The following is a 12,843-nucleotide window of genomic DNA, read 5'->3' on the forward strand; positions in this document are numbered from 1 at the left end:
TCCAGTGTTGTGCATTTGTTCCTCCTTTGCTTTTCAGCTTTTGAAAACTCTGGGCAACGTAATTTCCCTACCCAGCTATAACAGTTCTCCTGTTCTGTCCTAGGGGTGGGGTATCTTTCTGATGTAACTGCTGCTGTGTATTCAACTGTTTGCTGCATGCTGAGATGATGAGCAGATAAAATTTTGATTTTACATTGCTGCTGCTCTGATTTTAAGCCAGAATGGGAGCCAAATTCTTCCAGATAAGCTTAAAATATCTCAATTCTACCCAGTTGGGGGCAGTTGGAAATAGTTTCATAAGCACTTCTCAGTGCCTAGCCTACCAGTTGTATGTGATTTTTAGGAGGCCAGTTGGGATCAGAAAGTTATGGTTATATTGAGGTAAGTTTCAGGCCATACAAACCAGAATTCCTTTCCTGGTTAAGGCTGGCCTCCTGTGACCCACCAGACACTTCCAGTTTTTCAAAAAGCCAGATGGGAGAAGCACATTTATCCCCCAAAATCTGCACAGGCTGAGGAAATTATCAAGTTTCTTTATATCATGCTGGACTTTTATCAACTGACTGGGATGACAATGACAATCTGATGCTAGTCAGAAACTCTTATTGACAGCAATATCCGTGTTCATTTGATAACAAATAAGAACTCAAATTCTTAATTAAATTTGACTGATGACATCTTTCAAAACCTGGGTATTATAGCATGGGAAACAAATACAAAAGGTACTTGATGTGGCTGAATTAAGGGAAGCATCTGTTTTTTTTTTTACTGTGCTAGTGAAATATTTGGATGAGCAGAGAACTGTGTGGGTGATTAAAAAATCTATAGCTGAGAATTTTCTGCAGATATTCTTAGACCAGTAGAAACAAATATTTAAGAAGTCCCTTCTAAGGGGCAGTATTAATTAGAGTAAAGCCAGATGCCATAACAAATAGTCTCACTTCTTAATCACCTAAGCCCAGAAGGGACACATTATTTTTGTTCACATTTCATTGGTGATAACTAATCATACTGTCCACCAGATACAGGGAGTGTATGTGTGTGTGTGTGTGTGTGTGTGTGCGTGCGCGCACACACTTGCTGGAAAACGTAATCCCTGGGTGGGCTGCCACTTTCAACCACAACTCTACATGGCATCTGCATAAAAAGAGCACATTTTTGGTGAGGCAGCCAGCCATCCCTAAAATCAGGAAATAGGAAGAGATATTATTACACAATTAACTGGCATCTTAGGTGACACAAATTAAGAGTTCATGATCTTAGAGAAAGTTCATGATCATTTTGGAGTTTCTGGAATCCAGGACACATGAACCAGTTCTCCAAGGCACATGGTTAGCTGAGATAGTCTCAGGGGACTATAATGTGTCAAGGTCTTTAGGGACAGAAACTTTGGATCCTAAGGTATAGATGAGAATGAGGTTTGCACACTGAGAGGTTAAGAAGATGGGGATCAGGGCAGAGTAAAGAGGAGTCACCAAAAGGTCCAAGATGGTTTTTGGCAACTATAGTTGACCTGGTCAAGTAGATAGGCTCTCAGGAGACCTTAGAAGGGCTCTGAGTAGAGGGTCATATGTTGGATAGCACGAGCAGCTTGCAAGTTAGAATAATTCGGCTCACTCTCTAGTTAGACCATTTTCAATGACAGACTGAGCAAATGGCTTAAATTCTTGGAGCCTTGGAGTTTTATGGTTTATAAAAGAGAATTGTTAAACCCTACCCCATAGTGTGGTGGTAAAGATTCAATTTGATAACATATATAAAATGCTAGCACCCAGTAAGAGCTCAGTAAATGGGCTCATGGGCCTTTTTCACCTAGATTGTTGTAATAGCTTCTTGAAAGGTCCATTTACCCCCTCAAACCTCCCCCAACCTTCTGCACACCACAGCTGGTTCTCAATGCAGCAGCCAGAATGATCCCTTTCAAACATACGTAGGCCAAGTCTTAGAGACCTTATACCAGCCTAAGGCCCTACATGATCTTGTTCCTAATACTTCCCTGACCTCACCTCAGACTGCCCTTCTCTTTGCCCACCCTTTTCCAGGTCTTCATGATGTCCTTGAAACAGGCCAGGCATAGTCTAGGGATTTTGCAGTTCCCTCCACCTATAACCCCATTCCTTCAGAAATCTGCATGACCCCTCTTTTACGTCTCTTCAATCTTTGCTCAAATGCCTTCTCCATCTTACCTGGTTTAATTTTCTGCAGAGCAATTATACCACTACATACATATTTATTTACCTCCTGACGCGAAGGCAAATTCTGGCTGCTTTCTGCACTGCTGTCTCCAATTTGGTCTCCAATTTGATCATAGTAGACAATAAGCATTTGGTAAATGAATGAACTTATTTATGAGTATTGGTGTTTGTTGTTTTTATAGGGACCACTGCAAAGTGGAGGAGCGCAGGCCTCTCTGTGCATTTCCCCCCACTCTAACTCCCTTAGACAACCAGGACTTAGATCCTCTTAGGTATAAAAAAAACTGAGAGAACCAATGAACCTGAAACCGCTGAATTTTAACAAGTCTTGAAATCTAACACTCAGCTTAGAGGAAACAGAGCAAAGAGGAGTAAGTTAATACGATGAGGATTTCATCAGCCAGATTCAGTGTAAATGACTTAGTTTCTTCAACAAATATATGTTATGAAAAAGAAAATTAAGGGAGTGGGGAACTGTTATAAATTAAGAGAGAGTTAAGAGCAGTATATCATGCAAACAAATTGTGTCCACCTAGTTTGAATCATCATTCAAGGAATTTGATGTAAAAAACACTTTAATAGAATTGGTAACAATTTAAAAGTGAATTGGGTGAAGAGGTTCAATAAAAAGAGGAAAAAAGGAAAGCGAATTGGATATTAGGTTCTAATGCATTGTGGATGTGTGTGTGTGTGTGTGTGTGCGTGCGCATGCGTGGGTATGTATTAATCTTTGGAGCTGAGTTATGAAAACAGGGAGTCTCATGATGTTATTCCCTATACCTTTAAAAATATTTTAAAAAATTAGTCTGGCCGGTGTGGCTCAGTGGTTGAGCTTTGACCTACGAACCAGGAGGTCATGGTTCAATTCCGGTCAGGACAAATGCCCAGGTTGCGGGCTCAATCCCCAGTAGGCGGTGGGAAGGAGGCAGCTGATAAATGATTCTCTCTCATTGATGCTTCTGTCTCTCTCTCTTCCTCTCCCTTCCTCTCTGAAATCAATAGAAATATACTTAAAAAATTTATTATTGAATTAATTGGGTGGGACATTGGTTAATAAAATTATATAGATTTCAGGTGTACAATTCTATAATACATTATCTGTATATTGTATTGTGTATGCACCACCTCAAGTCAAGTTTCCATCAGCATTTACCCCTGCTTTTCCCTCTCTATCCACCCCCACCCCTCTTCTCTTCTGGTAATCACCATGCTATTGTCTGTGTCTATGAGTTTTTATTTGTTTGTTTGTTTGTTTTGTTTAATCCCTTCACCTTTCCCACCAAGCCCCACAACTCCCCTCCCCTCTGACAACTGTTAAATCTTTTCTCTATCTATGTATTGTTTGTTGTTGTTAGTTTATTTTGTTCATTAGATTCCACAGATGAGTGAAGTCCAAAGGTACTTGGAATTTCTCTGACTGGCATATTTCACTTGACATAATACTCTCCAGGTCCACCCATGCTGTCCCAAAGTATAAGATTTCCTTCTTTATAGTTGAGTAGTAATCTTTTGTGTAAAAGTACCATAGCCTTTTTGAGCCATCCCTATACCTCTTTGTATGTGTAAAAACTTCTGTAATACTAACTGAATTCTTTTTTAAGGGTGAGGAGGTGAAAGAGTTCCTCTTACCGAGAAGGAGGGAGGTCTATTTTCTTTTCTCTGTTGGGTGTGCTCTGGTATGAAGGAAAGATGAGTGGCTGGGTGTTTGTATGTATGTGTGTGCAGTATTTATTCAACCCTCCTGTTTGCTTCTTCCTCCCCAGCGTACCCTTGACTGAGGAGTGGAGTGCAGAGTGGTCTCTAGTGTGGTAAGATTGGGCAGATGCCTGCTGGGGCTGGGGGTGGGCAGCATACAGAAAGAGAGCTGATGGGCTGTGAAATGCCTCCTTTCCCCAGGCACCTGCCAAATAGAAAGGCAAATATTTCTATAAATATGCACCCATTGAAGGCACAGGTTGAAGACTAACAAATGGCCTGTAATTTCCCTCTGCAGTGGCTCTCTTAATCCTAAATTTGGAGCTCTCCTTAGCCATTCAAAGTGGCTGATTCTGGTCAGAAACCACGAAGTAGCTGCCCTATCCTTAGTGGGAACTCAACACCCCCTACAAAGTCCTGTTCTCCATGTTTTAGCAAATCTCAGGGAAGTGTACTCAGGCATGTCTGAGGACTTCATAATCTTCCCCATCACTGCCTGCCTGGCTGGGAAAAGATCTAATCTCTACTCAGAGACCCTTTTTGCTGCTTGGGTCTGGAACAGCTGGGACAGGCAGGAATGAAGGATTTCCCCCTCCCCACAGTTAGCCAGGCAGCTGGGATTATGCTCAGGTAAATACTAGCAAACACAGCAAGGCAGGCACTTTGTAACTCTCTTGTGGCTTCCTTTCACTTGCTTCTCAGATTTGACAACTACGAAGCAATAAAGTCCATCATTAAATTGTCACCACAACCCTGCAGAAGCATATTTTAAAGCATTATCAATACTGTACAGATGAAGACACAGGTTTTATAGAAGTTGACAAACATAGAACTGACAGGCTGACAGGTAGAAAAGACAGGATATGAACTTGGGCTTGGAGATGCCTGAACTTGTTCACCAAAGCCAAGGTTCTCCCATCTATCGGTGGCGAAGAACTGGCTTTTCTTTCCCCACTTTCTCACACATTAATAGAATAATGAAATGATAAAAAGAACAAGCCATATTTTTAAAATTTTTATTAAAATAATAACAGCAGGCATAAGATTACTCTTTCAAATTTCTATAGAAGTTGATTATACTGAATTTCTCATCCTGGATCTTGATAAAGCTTTCGCAGACTAGCACTTTTGAGTAATATTCTAAGCTACCTGTTTCTCAGAACATGGTGTATAGTTGGGATCACTTGCTTCAGAATCACCCTGGGGTGTTTGCTAAATGCAGATTTCTGAACTCCATCTCCAAGGACTTGGATCAGAATGATTGAGGTAGAAATTAAGGAATCTGCATTTAATATGTCATTTTAATCATTCTGATGTGCTCTAAGTCTGATCCTCATTGTTCTCTGGGCTGCTGCCATCCCTCTCAGGTCATGGATGACAGTGAATTATGGAACGGGTGCAGTGTTTTATTCTATGTCCCACCTTCACGCTACTGTTTTTTTTTAAATTAAGAACTTCCTTTCTAAGAAAACCTGCTTTCTGAACTCATTTTAGTGCACATTTCCAAAAGCGTACTGAGTGCAGACTACAGGCTGGGTGCTCACAATCAGTAGAACCAGTACAGATGGATCAAAGAATGTAGAGGCACTTCCCTGTGTAGAGGTGGAGGAACAAGCAACAGACCACTGAGAAAGGGTGACTAGTCAGTTGGAGAAAAACCAGGAGATAGTAGGTTTTGGAAACTAGGAGGAGGAAGTGACCAACTAAATAAAATACTGTTGAATCAGATGAAGACTGAGAGTGTGGAGGCCGTGGAGGTCTTAGGTGTTATAGACAAGAGTAGTTTCACGGGTAAGGGGAGGCCTGAAGGAGTGGGTTCAAGTGAGAATGGGAGGAGGGAAATGGAAATAGTAACTAGAAACAGCTCTTTTACTGTAAAGGAGAGAAAAAGGGCAGGAGCTGGTCAAGAGGTTTTGCAGGAGGAATGGAGAAATGGACTGTATTAAAAACTCATGCAGTGGCTAATTATGTGACTTTTATAAAGTCACATATCTTTTTCAGTTAATTCCTTCAGTGAAACAAACAATTATCTACCATAACTTTTTTCTTCAAGCTCTTTCAAACTCTCCCCTCTCCCAAAAAAATTTGTCTAAGAAGAGTCTGTACATTACTCTTGCTTCTTACATAGCTTAATAGGGATATATATTTTTTAAATGACATATTTCTTTTAGCTTTATCTATTTTTTGGTTGAAGTACTTGAAAATAGATTTAACCTCTAACTGCTTCACATGTATAGGGTTTTTTAAAAACATAACTATAAATATAATAATTATATCTAAAAAATTAGCAAAGTGATTTCATAATATCATATACTATCAAATCTATATCCAAATATTGCTATTTTTCCCAGGGGGTTTTGTTCAACTAGAAATTCAAGCAAGGTCTACATATTGCATATGATTGTTGTATCTCTCAAGCCATTTGTTTGTCATGTACATTGACTTGTTGTCCTGTAGAATGTCCTGCTTTCAGGATTTGTCTGAAAACCTCTTTATGGTATCATTTAATTTGCTCTTTTTCTGCTATATTTCCTGAAAACTGGAATTGATTATAAAGGCTTGATCTATATACTTAGTCTACATTTTGGTTAAGAATTTTTCACAGAAAGTGCTGTGTATTTCCGATTGCCTCATTTCTGAAAGCACACACTGTCTTAGGTGTCCTACTATCGGGTGGTGGCTGCCTCTGTCAAGAGAGTTTCTTTTTTTTCCAAGATAGGAAAAATAATAGCATGTCTATCTGCTGATGGACATGATCTTTTAGAGAGGGATACCTATTGATGCAGAAGAAAAAAGGAAAATTTTCAACAAGAATGTCCTTAAGTAGATAAGAGTACATAGGACATAGTGGACAAATGTTGGATATTATAAGTGTTGGATGCATCTAATTCAGCCCTAGGAACAAAAGGAACATTTGGGCATAAATACAGGTAGGGTGGGTAGCTGAGTACAAAGGCATGTGTATGAAAGTTCTATTCTGTTAGCTTCCTTTTTCTCCACGAATAAGGGGAAGGTGAGGAAGAGGAGAGCTTTCATGGTGTGTGTGTGTGGGTCAGATAGTCCCCTAAGAGAGTGGCAGATGAATTGACTGAAAAAGTAGCACATGATTGCTGGGAAGCATTAAGTAGCTACTTGTAGTTAGTAACTGTGAACTTGAAGTGAAATTAGTAAGCATCACAGTGTGATTTTCTCTAGCCATGTTCAGATACATGTTTGCAGGTGTGGAGTGGGACAGAGAATTGGATTTAACCAGGATTGGGGTTTATCCAACCATGTATGATGAGAGAGCTCAATTTAACAACTGACCATGGAATTTAATCTGGGTGGGAAGAGAAGGGAGGATATAAAGGAAGTAAGAGGCGTGAGAAGGTGGTAGGATCAACCACATTCCGTTGTTGGAGTTGGGTATTAATTGGACTCAGCTGCAAAGACAGGAGTGGTGATTACAGAGGGTATGCCTGAAATCAAGACTACAGAGGGAGCATATTTTTTGTAAATGACAATATCAGAAATATGACCTTGGAACTGAGGGGGTTGAAGTCACAGTCATTGGAGTAGAAGAGGTCAAAGAACTGAGAGACCAGGGGACTAGAATTATTCTGCAGGTGGATGTTGATATCACCACAAATTCCAACAGAAATAGGGTTGGAGAGAATTATAGTAATTCAGGACCTAAAATATTCAAGGACCTGGGTAGAGAAGAGCCTGGCTAGACACAGGAGACCAGAGATAAATTTTAAAGGAGTTCTCAAACCTGCAAACAGATAAATGTCATGTAGTCTGATGAAAGCTAGACACAACAGTAGGGTTGTATCAATCTCTGTGGGGCCAGGAAAGGCTTCAGAGTCCAGGTAACACTTTAGCTGTTGTGGGAGGCTCTGTGGGTGTGCCCCATGTGAACAAGGTAGGAAAGGACATTTTATTCAAAGGGAACGTTACGTGCAGGGCTACAAAGGCATGAAACAGCATGGACATGTGGAGTGCCACAATTAAGTTACTCTGGGCAAATTACTCATCTTCCCTGCCTCAGTTTCCCATTCATAAAATGGGAATAGGAATGGTATCCACAGAGTAGGTGATGGTAAAAAGTGATGTGTATATTTGTCACAGGCCCTGTTGTACAATCTTTTGGGTGTATTCTTACTTTATTATTTTAAAAAAAAATCCTATGAGGTAGGCTCTATTTTCATTAGTTCTGTTTTACAGATAAAGAAGTTGAGTGTTAGGGGGTTGAGTAACTTGCCCAAGATCATATAACTAGTGAGAGGCAAGAGTTTGGACTCTTGGTCAGATCAGTCTAGTTCTATGGCTCTTACTCAACCCCTAAGCTATAGTTAGTGCTTAGCACTTGGTAGCTATTATTATCATGGTTTCTAAAGTTTCTCACCCCATGAGTTGAGGATTCTGTTATCACTTCTGCAGCTGGTTGAAGATCACCCCTCCTATCTCATGAACAGCAGTGACTATTTTTGGAAGGCCCTCATTACCTACAATAGATTTAGATTGACAGTTGCACTACTTTTGTTTCAACTGGTTGATTTTTGGAAATCAGGAGTGGGGAGTGATTCTTATCTTCTCAGAGGGCAAGTTGTTCCAAGCAGATGCAGCTGATGTGAGGGAGGAAGATCTGGGTTTTCTGTACTCCTCTGATGTCTGCACACTGAACCCAGACAAAAGTCTCATGCCCCAGCAGCTCACACCTTCAGGGGATGGCAGCGAACCAGTATTCACGGGCATTATCCAAAGGGCAGGTGACTGCCCCAGTGTTCCCTGGGAGGTTGCTGAGAAAGAATATTTTCCATTAGTGATGCCTGAGGAAACAGAACTCAAGAGCTGGCAACTCTCCCTCCTTTGTTCCCTCCCTCCATTCACTCACTCACTCAACAAATTGTTATTAAATGCCTACTATGTGTCAAACACTCATTGGGCACTGAAGATAGTAGTAGAGAAAGCTGATGAAGTTTCTGCTTATGGAATTTACATTCTTTTGTAGGAGGAGACAAAGGTAACCAAATAATAATGTGAATACATGCATCATTACAAACTCCCATGCTACCAAGGAAATTTACATGACATGAAAAGAAGGATAATGATCAGAAATATTTACTGATTCTTCCAGGAGGCTGCCAGGGAGTCAGTTCTCTGAATTCATAAGGAAAAACCTTGAAATTTTTGACAAAGAACAGAATGGCTCCACTAACTTTTGCCCTGTGAGCCTGCCTGCCTGTTTTCTGGTTATGAAAAGCTGAAATTCCCCCAGCTTGAACGGCAGGCTTCAAGGAAGGATTTCCTTCTACTTTATGGGATGAAGCCAGTTTTTGGCCACCACAGCTTCTCCTTAGTTCTGTTACTGCTGCATCTCCCAGCACAGGTTTCAAGGCCATTTCAATATTGTGTATCAAGTTGATGCACAAGGTTGAAGTGTATTTTCAATATTTTTACTTTAGTTTTACTTTAATTACTCAATAGTTTTACTTTAATTACTCAAATAATATAATAAGAATAAAGGAAGTCAAACTGAAAGATGAAAATTTATCTCTTGTCAGTTTACTCATCAGTAATTTCCTGGTCTCAATCATGTACATTTTTTCTAGGTATTTGGATATGCATAACTTATTCACAATGGTAACATTTTCTGTTTCATTTTCTTTGTTATAATATTTAAGCATTTTCTTTCTCATTGGTACTTAAATTCACACACAATTATACACACACACATACATATTCTATAACTAGAGGCCCAGTGCACAGATTTGTGCAAGGGTGGAGTCCCTCGGCTTGGCCAACGATTGGGGCTGATCAGGGCTGTCTCACCCAGTCCTGATAGGGGAGAGCACTGACCACCAGGGGGCAGCTCCTGCATTGAGCATCTGCCCCCTGGTGGTCAGTATGCATCATAGCAACTGATCCACTGGTGGTTCGGTCATTCAGTGGTTCTGTCGCTTAGGCATATATATATATATATATATTAGAGCTCTGATGCATGAATTTCATGCAAGAGTAGGCCTTCCTTCCCTTGGCTGTTGGCACCAGCTTCCCTCTGGCACCCAGAACCCAGGGTTCCCTCGCAGCCCCCGGCTTCGTCTAGAAGGACAGAAGGACGTCCGGAAGGATGTCTGGTCTAATTAGCATATTACACTTTTATTATTGTAGATGGTGGATGTACCATCATTTAATTATTTTCCTATTGCTGGGAGCTTAGTTTCTAACCTTAGATTTTTCACCATTATAAATAATTTTGAAATTGAAAACTATTTTTTTACATGTGCATATTGCCTTATAAAATTCATTTTTTATCCCATTAATCCTCTTTCAGTCCCCACCACACTGAATTAGGAAGGAAATCATTTTACATGTGAAGAAACCAAAATGTATAATCTTTGTCTTTGAATTATTTATTCAGTTTTATTTCCTGGAAGTATGATAATAGTCATAAGCTCTTAATTTTATGGCCTGATTGCTTTCGAAAAATGTTAAATTCATTTCTATTACTTCTTTGAAATATACCAATTTCATTACAGTCTGTCCAGAAATGAGTATTATTATCATTTTGAAAGTGGCTGGCTAATGTACATTCTGTGTATGTTATATATTTTAATATTACAGTTGACTCTTTACGGCTAAGATTAATCATAATTTCATATGCTTGTTAATTGCATTTTGTATTTTGTGATTTGTCTGCCTGCTCATGTTGATTGCCTTTATGAGAGGCTTTTACTGTATTAACCCTGTGCATACCTTGACTCTTATTTCCCTTTTTATTACAATATTTCTCATTGCATATAAGTTTGGATTTTCGTGCAACTGACACTATTAGACTTTTCCTGTTATTTTTTTTGCATTCCACCAAAAGAAGAAAGAGCTGACAAACACAGAATTGTTTTTAGCCTTTAAAAATTATATTTTATAATATTTTCCCCACTTTAAGAGTAATGCACCTATAGTTTAGAAATTTGAAATATGCAAAAAATGTGTAAAAAATGAAACCACATTATTCTACCATCCAGGTTTGTTTGTGTGTTTTTTTGTCCTTTCTCTTTCTCACATGCACATTTTAAAAAATGTATTTTTCTGTATTAGGATAGTCTATGATATACTGCTTGTGACCTTTTTTTTTTTATATATTAACACTAGAGGCCCATTTGCAGGAAGATTCCTGCTAGAGTAGGGCTTTGCTCCTGTCTCTGCCATTCCTACCTCACCCTTCTCTGCCACTTCTCTCCCGCCCTTCTCCGCCTCTCCTACCCCGCCCTTCTCTGCCGCTTCTCTCCGGGGCGTCTCCATTACCTCGGCTCCGTTGCTTAGCTTCCTTCTACGGTTGGTGTCTTCAGTCTTCGCTCCCAGCCTGTGTATGCAAATTAGCCACCATCTTTATTGGCTCTTAATTTGCATATCGCTCTGATTAGCCAATGGTGGGCATAGTGAAGGTATGGTCAATTTGCATTTTTGTCTATTATTAGATAGAATTACATAATTAAAGTTTCACATTTCACTAAATATTCTTTTTTTAAAAATATATTTTATTGATTTTTTACAGAGAGGAAGGGAGAGGGATAGAGAGTTAGAAACATCAATGAGAGAAACATCGATCAGCTGCCTCCTGCACACTCCCTACTGGGGATGTGCCCGCAACCAAGGTACATGCCCTTGACCGGAATCGAACCTGGGACCCTTGAGTCCGCAGGCGATGCTCTACCCACTAAGCCAAACCAGTTAGGGCTTCACTAAATATTCTTTGATAATAAAAAATTTAAACAATTTTTAAAAGTCTGTCTAGAGTCTATTTTGAGATGAACTAAATTCTCTCTCCCCCAAATTGCTATTTATACTAGTATATCCCTAAACCAATGACTAAACAATCTGTTCTTCTCCGATTTATCTGTGGTATCTGCTTTATTTTTCTAGCATGTTCTTATCAGTCTATTCCTAGGCTGTCTGTACTGTTCATTGACCTGGGGCACTGCACCTGTTATAGGCTCTTTTCTCTTTTTTTTCTGAGCCCTCAGGGCTTCCTGGATTGAGCCATAGCCTGGACCAGGGCCTCCAATGGAGACTAGCAGAAGTGCTTTCTATCTTGTTAATTTTTAACCCTGTCCCTGTTGGAAAACAGCTCTAACCCTCCTCCCCACTTTTTTTTGTATTTGCAGATGTTTGTTCATCATCCTGAGAAAAATGAGCCTTGGCCTCCAGACCTAATAAAGCACATATCCCTCCCATGAAGAATAGTGCTAAATCCTGAGGACCTGGAACTCCTGCAGCCCCCAGGGATTACCCAGAGCAGGTAAGAAACACCCAGGGGTGTGGGTTCCAGAAGGCAGCAAAAGGGAACATCCCTGAAGAAAAAATGGTGTGGTAGAGCGTGCTGATAAGGGTGACAGGGTCTCAATGTTCAGCTATAGCTTTGCTGTTTCCTTCATGTGTTTGTTTTTGGTTGATTCAGTGAGGGGTGAGGATAGGTGGTTTGCCTCTTTCTATACTCTATAAACACAAGATTTGAAGTTATTCTGAAAATCTACCTTTTTTGAACCCCACTGTGTGCCCAGTCCTGCATTTGATGCCACGCGTGCAGTGATAGATAGACGGGCAGGCAGTGGAGCCTCAGTTTGGCTGGGATTTTCTTTCTGTTGGTTCAGTGTTGATTTGTTCACTGTAGGTGATAACATAAGTTGTCACTGTATTCTTCTAGAAGTCTGATGGGAGTTGTAAGGATTCATTGATACAGTCCCATCTGTTCAATAATTCCTTTGAGTGCCCCTTTTTTCCTAGACACTTCTGGGCACTGGGTTTCAGAAATGAGCCAGGAGGAGTTTCCCTCTGGCAGAGATCAGTGTGAAAAGCTGACACTGGATGCCAGAGAACAGAGCAAGAAAGGTGCTACAAGGGAGGTGGGCTCCACAGGACGTTAGCAGAGGAAAGGTCGTGCTGTCTGATGGCCAGACAAATGGACTAGGGG

The 12,843-nt window shown here is 40.3% G+C and overlaps 1 protein-coding gene across 3 annotated transcripts in view; it reads left to right on the forward strand.

Moving 5' to 3' along the window:
• ST6GAL1 (ST6 beta-galactosamide alpha-2,6-sialyltranferase 1) overlaps positions 1 to 12,843 on the forward strand; it is a 123,953-nt gene that overhangs the window by 75,672 nt on the left and 35,438 nt on the right. For all 3 annotated transcript variants that reach the window (XM_006765850.2, XM_006765848.2, XM_006765849.2), the window contains exon 3: positions 12,038 to 12,171. The gene's annotated coding sequence lies outside the window, so the exon portion shown is untranslated. The remainder of the gene's footprint in view (positions 1 to 12,037; positions 12,172 to 12,843) is intronic.

The sequence above is a fragment of the Myotis davidii genome, unplaced genomic scaffold, assembly GCF_000327345.1.
Source record: "Myotis davidii unplaced genomic scaffold, ASM32734v1 scaffold41, whole genome shotgun sequence".
In the NCBI taxonomy this organism is placed as follows: Eukaryota; Metazoa; Chordata; class Mammalia; order Chiroptera; family Vespertilionidae; genus Myotis; species Myotis davidii.